Consider the following 8733-nt stretch of genomic DNA (forward strand, 5'->3'; position numbering starts at 1 on the left):
AGAATTGGTAACCCGAGTTTGAGTTAAACTACTATCTAGATGAGAGATTCTTGAATTAACACTTTTTAATTCCTTTTCATATGAGCATTGTGGGATTTTAAATGAAACAAAAACTGATTGTACCTTCTTGATCAGTTCATCGAGTTCGCTGAACTGCACGCTGAGTGGTTTGGCAGTAAAGCACAAATTATGTTGTTCCTTGTCATCATTCCCACCATCAGTGTTGTATCCCCTCATCTGAGAAACGTTGGATACCATCAAGCATCTTCCTCCACTGCTCTCTTCTTTCGCTACATAAGCCTTTCCATGTGAAGGCTTCCTCACTTCATCATCTTCGGAGTCGGTTGACCAGACCTCCACGCCACCGAACTCATCATTAGCTACCGAACCCTGCACAATTAAAGCATTCATAGAAGGGTTAGCAACAGATTTCTTCTTCCTTAACTCATCGAATAGATCTTTGAAACAGGTATATAAAGAATGTAAAGCAATACTCAAGAATGGATTTGAATCTGTCGATTGATTAAACTTTCAATCCTCAGCAGAGCTCGATGAAGAACTTCCGCTGTAGAGGATTCTGGGGGTACAAAAAGATAACTTCTATAATTACACCGTAAAACCCTAATCAATCGGTTACGTAAAAGATGCATGCAAGCATCTATAAATACACAAACCCTAGAAAATAAGATACGGATGGACAGGCCCATACCGCACAAAGAATGGACTAGGAAGCGAGCCCAAGACGCAACATCAATAACCCAACAATATATATATATATATATATATATATATATATATATATATATATATATATATATATATATATGGCATAACGTTATGTTGTATCTATTATTGAACTCACTAAGCATCACCGCTTACCCTCTCAACGTTTAACAAATTGCAGGGGATAAACATCCAGTATAGTTATATACTGGTAGAAGAATTTTGAATAGTTTGAAACTATTGTATCGATAGAAGCTTATGAATGGTTTAAAACTATTGTATTTTGCACTCCCATATGTATAAAACTACAGAATCCTGGGAAGTTATGTAATATATAACACTTTAAAATACTTGGTTTGTATCCAGTCATTTGTAACCTCTTTATCAATGTAAAATATTGTTTTTATGAATATGCAAGTAGCATGTTTTGGAGTAACTATATTGTCAAGTATGAAAGTTTGGTTCTTTCATAAATAAGAAAGTTAGGGTCTTTCAACTGCACTTTATGCACCAAGAGAGGATACCAGTGTATCCACTGATAGGTGCTTGAGTTACAGGAGCAGTAGCAGGAGTAGTGGCAGCGTGGACTGCCACAATATGTTGTTTCTTGGAAGATTTCTGCAAAAACTGGCCCTTTCACTGCTTCCAGAATTTTCTTTTCTCTCCATTTTCTTTCGCTGATTTGGTAGCGGCTGTTACTTTATCCATATCAACCCCGTGATCTATGAGAGTCTTCGCCAGGGACTTGGCGTTGTCAAAAGTGATTGGCCTAGCAGCCAAGACAATTCCTTGAGTTGGAGGCATCAATCCCCAAATGTATCTCTCTATCTTTTTGCTTTCCGGGGTGACCATTCTCGGGCAAAGAAGTGCTAGGTCTTCAAACCTAGAAGTGTATGCAGCAATATTGGAACCCTTCATCTTTAGGTTCCAATGTTTGTGCTCCAGTTTCTGCATTTCTCCCCGTGGGCAGTACTCAACAAGCATGAGCTCTTTCAAGCTCTCCCAACCCATAGCATTTGCTACTGATAGGGTTAGGGATTTGACCCGACTATTCCACTAGGTCAATGCTCTGTTGGTGAAAGTACAGGTGACAAATTTCACCTTGATGGCTTCTGAATAGGAATAGATTTCGAAGATAGACTCGATCTTCTCTAACCATCGAGTCAAGGCAATAACACCTCCAGTGCCGTCCAAAGAAGAGGGTTTTGCATTCATGAAGTCTTTATAGGAGCACTCCCTCTGATTCCCGTGACTTCCTTCATGACTTTGGGAATGATTACCACTCCGGGAACCACCAGAACCACCAGATTTTTTTTGTGATAGAGCAGCAGTCACAACGGCAGTAACAGCTGCTTGGAACATAGCAGGATCGAACTGGGGAGGTGGTGGTGGCATTAGATCCGTCGAGGAATTGTTGTTCTTTTTTTGGTGGGTCTTTTCTTAGGGGACATCTTGTTCTATATCAGGAAGAAGAAGATGATAAGTTCCTTTGACTTTAGAAGCAAGAGATATGAAACAAGGTATATCTCTACACGATAGATAAAGTGTTCTACTAAGCGATAAACAAGAAGTAGTTACTAAAGCAAGTAAACTATCACTAGGAAAGAATGAGTAGCAATACTTGAAATGAATTTCTACAATGTATTCTGCTTTGACCAAAATACTCCTATAGCATTTTATGTTGAAGGTTTTTGTTCTATCGATTTCTTTTGGTAAGTTTTAGGCCTGTTGCAACACGACAGTCACTCCTAAGCATATGTTGGTCATGTCTCGAATGAATATAGTTGATCAGGATATATTGTCCCTAGACATGATTACATAACTTCCCAGGTTTAACCACAGTATTCAACATCCAAATACTTTTTTTTGGTTCTTTTCACGGTACAGTTTCTGGTATGTAGGTATACTTGTATACTTCTTGTGAAAATACTTATATTTTTAAAGTATACTTTTAGTTCATAGCACTTCGGCCCTCTTAATGTATATAGTTGTATACCATGTAAGGTTCTATATACTTAGTTCACTTTAAACAATAGCTCTGATACCAATCTGTCACACCCCCGAACTGTCAGAAAAACAACGTCGGAAACGTCCGGGGGCGGTGACGCCATACGTAGTATCACAACAATCGTATCACAGCAATCAAAGTAAACACAACCATTACATTACAATATGAATATTTACATATGTTTGAAAACATAGTTTGTACATAACAATATATAACAAGAGATAAAGACAAGCCTCCAAAAATGCTCCGTCTTCTCTGAAAGCTGGCTAGGTACCTGTCTATCGTTGTTCTGAGAATACAAGCGGTTTTGAAAACGTATCAGCATAAAGCTGGTGAGTTCATAAGTATGTTTTTGTATTGAAAACTAGTCAACGAGTTTGTATAAATAGTTTCTTTCCATTATAAGTAAATATCGTTTGTATCGAAAACCGTTGTTACCAAGTTCTGAAATATGTATGCATGGTTACCAAGAAAATCCAATATTTTCTAACATGTTTGTTTTCCTTTCTGTATAAAAAGTACGTTCTGTTTGAAACCCTGGCTACCACCAGTATGGAATGTAAGTTTTGTTTGAAACCCTGGAATACTGTCCAGTAAGTAGATAGGTAGTTTTATTGCTTAAAATAAAACCATGGAAGAAGCAAAATCCTGTAAACAAGGGTTAGTTTATACTTATTGTGAGTCGTATAACCATGCTAACTTGACCTGTGACCTCCTTGACGTTCTTCAGGCATCGTACGATTACAAAATTTGTCACCCCAGGCGAGCCCACCTAACTGTAGCTAACAATTCAGGTGTGGGATTGTCGGTCCCGAATAGATCTATCCACAAATTTCACGCTCTCCCTCTAGGAGACTCTGGTTATACTACCGATGAGGATTTATGGGTACCCCGAGGGGTAAAGACGAAGATAGTCTCATAATCCTGTATTAACTAGTTTACATGTTGTTCGGTTGTTCACGAGTTTGAAATCGTTTGTAACGGTGTAGAGTATAAATAATTATACATAAAATAATTATTTAGCATGATACTCTAGTTTTGGTATTCGTAGTAATGGATAAATTAAATCTGACATATTTTATATGTTTGACTTTACTTGAAGTTTGAATCTGTAAGATTGGTACTGAAATCCCAAACTATACCTATTATTGTTTGAATGATTGTTACGTTTGTGTATGGTTTTGAAAACTATGCAATTATGATTAGAAAATATCCCTTATGCTCCGCATATTACAAAAGGGATAATTGTATATAAATGTTTGAGAAAACAGTTCTAATACCATCAATTTATAAGTTATGAAAACCTTTATGTTTAGCATGTATTCCCCCCTAAAAACATGAAAAACTCGGAAAAGTGAAGGGGTACGAACTCACAATTTATCGTAGGATCCAAATGTCCGTTTGGTTTTTGAGTGTCGAGTGTCAACCGATGTTTTGTACGCGAGTGGACCCTATTAACATATATTGCACATATATGTATTAGATTTAGTATTCCATGACAAACCATGATGGAAAACTGAAAGACCCCAACTTTCGTATTTATGAAAGACCCAAACTTTCATACTATTTCAAAAGATTTCTTAAGTTACTTCCTCAAAACATGCTACATGCATATTTATAAAACAATATTTTATATTGATAAAGTGATTACAAAGGATTTAATACAAACCGACTAAGTTTTATTACAATTTCATGTCTACCCAGGAATCTACTATTCATATACATACATGAACATTAAAAATACAGAGAAATACTATTAACTATTGTAAATCTTTCAGCGGTATAAAGCTATATTGGAATACTCATCACCTGCAATTGTTAAATATTGAGAGGAATAAGCGATAACGCTTAATGAATTCAATAGATAGATACAATATAATCTTATGCATTACATATACCAATATAACAGAAGCAGAAGGGAACAAGAAGACATATGTGAAATCATGTGACAAGCGTTCATATCAATCAAAGACTTTATTCAAATATATACTTTTCAATGAGACATAACGATTTCAATACTTGATATGCATCAATAAAGCTTTGGCCCAATTGGCACAAAAGACATATAATTTCTGATTAACATTTTGGTAGATTTCAGGCTTATAGCCCTGTCTAACCATTTGCCAATACCATAGAATAGAGTTCATTCTCTTACAGAGTCATGCTCTACATGGTTAGAGGCTACATACCATTCCTATCAAACCTTATGCTAATGCCATAGAATATAAGTCATTCTCTTACGGAGACATGCTCTACATGGACAGAGGCTACGTACCAGTACCAATGTGAATCTAAGTCCTTTCACTGATCACATGGTCAAAGGTATTATATTTGCTATAAACATAGCGAATAAAATAACACGGGAGAATAACTCAGAATAATACCACTGAGGAGCACATAGCACATATAACACATAACATACAATTGTTCCTATATATTGAACTCACTTTAAGTTAACTGGGGGTTAAAATAGTAATTTGGACAGTACATTGGCTTTAAATATGTCTTTTTATTTTCAAAACCGGTAGCTTGATTGAAAACCAGGCTCTGCGAAGGTAGGGCTTCAAAACCGAAAAGATAAAATTTTCGGGCTTCTCGGGGGGTCTAGGGACGTGTTTCGGGTGCTAAAATTGATTTCGGGGCTTCGGGGAAAGCCATAATGAAGAAAATATGGAAAGAGGGGCTAAAAGTGGCAAATTTTCAAAGTTAGTCTGAAGATCTCACAGGTCCTCTTTATATAGGGCCGAGGTTCGGAGTTGGCTTAAGCAGCGAAGGGTTCGGTGGCAGCAGCAGCGAGGGGCAGGTGGCGAGAAGGGGAGGCTCGGGATGCGAGGGTCGGATACAAAGCTGGTAGGCGAGGCGTGTCTCGCTCCTGCTGGACCTCGGCTTCGGCGAATCAGGGAAGAACACGCATCGGTCTCGGAAACAACCAGCGAAGCAGCTCGGTGGCGAAGGCGATGCACCTTGGTCCACTCAGCTTGCCACACGTGATGCTTCTCGGATCGGCCACATCTGTGGTGACACTGCTGCTTCGTGCGAGTGACGTGTCCGAACACTGTTCATGCAAAAATTCTTGGTTTTCGTGCACCAAACTTCTAAATTCCATAACTTTCGCATACGAGCTCTGTTTTTGACATTCTTTATATGCGCGCGTAACTAGAACTATGCTCTACAACTTTCATTTAGACTTCGTCGGCTAATTTTGAATTTATTTTTAATATTATTATTTTTAACAGACCAGGACAGGAAAATCCGTTAAAAATTCATAACTTCTTCATCCAACATCCGTTTTCGTCAGGCTTTTTACCGTTGTACTACATATGACGAGACCTTCGATTCTTGTTTAGGATGTATCGGTAAAATATCGCTCGATCTAAAATTCGAGTTTTTAGTTGTCTACTGCTAAGTTGAAACTTCGAAAAATCATAACTTCCTCATACGAAGTCAGATTTTGGCGTTCTTTTTATCGAATTTCTCGGTTTAACGAATACTATGACTTTAATTTAGATTACTAAGGCAAAAAAGTAGTTTATCAAAAGCTCACTTTTTATGTCATTCGGCACCGTGCCGGTTTTGTTGCAGATCTTCAGTTGGTCATAACTTCTTCGTTATAAGTCGGATTTTGACGAGGTTTTCGCCTACAAGTTTCTAATGAGATTCTTTACAACATCTAATAATAAAATTTTACTTATTTAAAATTTCATATTTTCGCTAAATTTCACTATTTGGCTTTATAATTGGAATCTCATAAGACTTCCATGATTTTCTGAGTGATTCTAAACATAGTTTTACTTCATTTCTAGTAAAAAAAACATCTGTTAGAACTCAACACTCAATTTTACATAATATTTCACAATTTTATTCATTAAAAAACACGATTTCAAAACGTGTATGTTACAAATACCTCCTCCTTTTGAGGATTTCGTCCCCGAAATTACATCGGTTAAAATAAATGGGGATATTTTGCTTTTATCTCATTCTTATTTGGGCCACGATGGTGTTTCCACTTGACAAGCACCAATTCTACTTCTCTATTGTGTAGCTTAGTTGTTCTTTCATTCACGATTTCTTCAGGCTCTTCTACATATCTTAACTTATTATACAATTTTACTTCGGATAATGGAACTGTCTCATCGTAGATGCTCAAGCATTTGCGCAGATAACTTACATTAAACACATCATGAATACCTGCCAAATCTTCAGGCAATTCTAAGCGGTAAACTTGCTTTCCAATTCTCTGGATGATTTTGAAAGGACCAACAAATCTAGGATTCAACTTTTCTTTCTTCCGAAATCGCATAAGGCCTTTCCATGGGGATACCTTCAGCATAACGAAATCACCCACTTGAAATTCTATAGGTCGTCTTCTCTTTTCCGTATAGCACTTATGTCGATCCTGGGCCGCTTTCATTCTTTCTCGTACGATTTGAATCTTGTCGGTGGTGTCTTGAATCATTTAAGGGCCTCCAAGGATCTTCTGTCCTACATCACGCCAGCATAACGGCGTATGGCATTTGCAACCATATAATGCTTCATATGGTGGCATTTTGATTGAAGTGTGGTAACTGTTATTATACGAAAATTCGACAAGCGGTAAGTATTTATCCCAGTTACCACCAAACTCCAAAACACATGCACGAAGCATATCTTCTACTGTCTGGATTGTTCTCTCTATCTGACCATCTGTCTGAGGATGATAAGCGATGCTGAAAGTAACTCGAGATCCCAATTCACGTTTCATACTTGCCCAAAAGTGAGAAGTGAAGTGAGTATCGCGATCGGAAATGATCTTTAGTGGCACACCATGTCTTGTAACAATTTCATCCAAGTATACTTGTGTGTATTTCTCCATTAGAGCGGTTTCACGCATGGCGAGAAAATGTGCACTCTTAGTCAGACGGTCGATGATTACCCAAATGCTATCATGCTGTCTAGCAGTCTTTGGCAATTTGGTAATAAAATCCATGGACAGCTTTTCCCACTTCCATACAGGAACACTAAGGCTTTCTGGAGTTCCATAAGGCTTTTGGTGTTCTGTTTTGACTTGTAAGCATACTAAGCATTCCTGTACATATCTTCCAATGTCTCTCTTTAATCCAAGCCACCAATAATCAGCTGTTACATCATAGTACATTTTACTTGTACCAGGATGTATTGATAGTTTAGATTTATGATCTTCATCTAAAATCTTCTGTCTTAATCCACCAATCTTTGGAATCCATAACCGATTCTTAAATACTTTTAATCCTCGTGGATCATCAAGTAAAACATTGACATAATGTAACATTCCTTCCTTCATTACATTTTCTAGCTTTAAGGCTTCAACTTGCCACTTCTCTAGTTCATCAAGAATGGTGAACTTCACTGTAGTGTGAGTAATAGTATAACACGTACTATTACGATAGTGATACTGATACTGAAGCAGACTATCGTTGAAGCCCTTAAAAGAAAGAAGAGGGACAAAGAGCTTGATGAAACAATGAAGGTGGCACAAGAGGCAGAAGAAAAAGAGAGAAAGAATAAGGAAGAGGAGGATGTCTTGCAATGCAAGAAGACTCTGTTTCCAGAATGGGACAGAGATACACTCATCAATCAGGCGATTGAGTTTCCTTCTATGTACTGGTTGGAACCGATTGCTTCGTTTGATTGTGATAATTCAAAGGACTCGCAGTTTGACATGCCAATCACAAGAAAAGCATTTACCTTTCATTGCTTCGATGTCACTGCTGAGGTTTCTCATCCTAATCTGAAGGTTGACAGAGAGTTAGTAGATTTCTAGTTGAAGAATAGTCAACCACAGTACTTGAGTTGGAGTGCACAGAAAATTACAAAAGTCAAGGTACTGAAACCGTCACCTACTGGGAGGTTTGTGAATGTAAACTTCAAGATCAACTGTGGTACAACAAACGCGGAATATTTTATTTCTCTGGCAGATCTTCCCAACCTTAATCCACGTGATTGGATTCTGCTATACAACATTCTGCTCTCAAATCAAAAGGAGT

Source organism: Lactuca saligna, chromosome 3 (assembly GCF_052625555.1).
Source record: "Lactuca saligna cultivar CGN05327 chromosome 3, ASM5262555v1, whole genome shotgun sequence".
Lineage (NCBI taxonomy): Eukaryota > Viridiplantae > Streptophyta > Magnoliopsida > Asterales > Asteraceae > Lactuca > Lactuca saligna.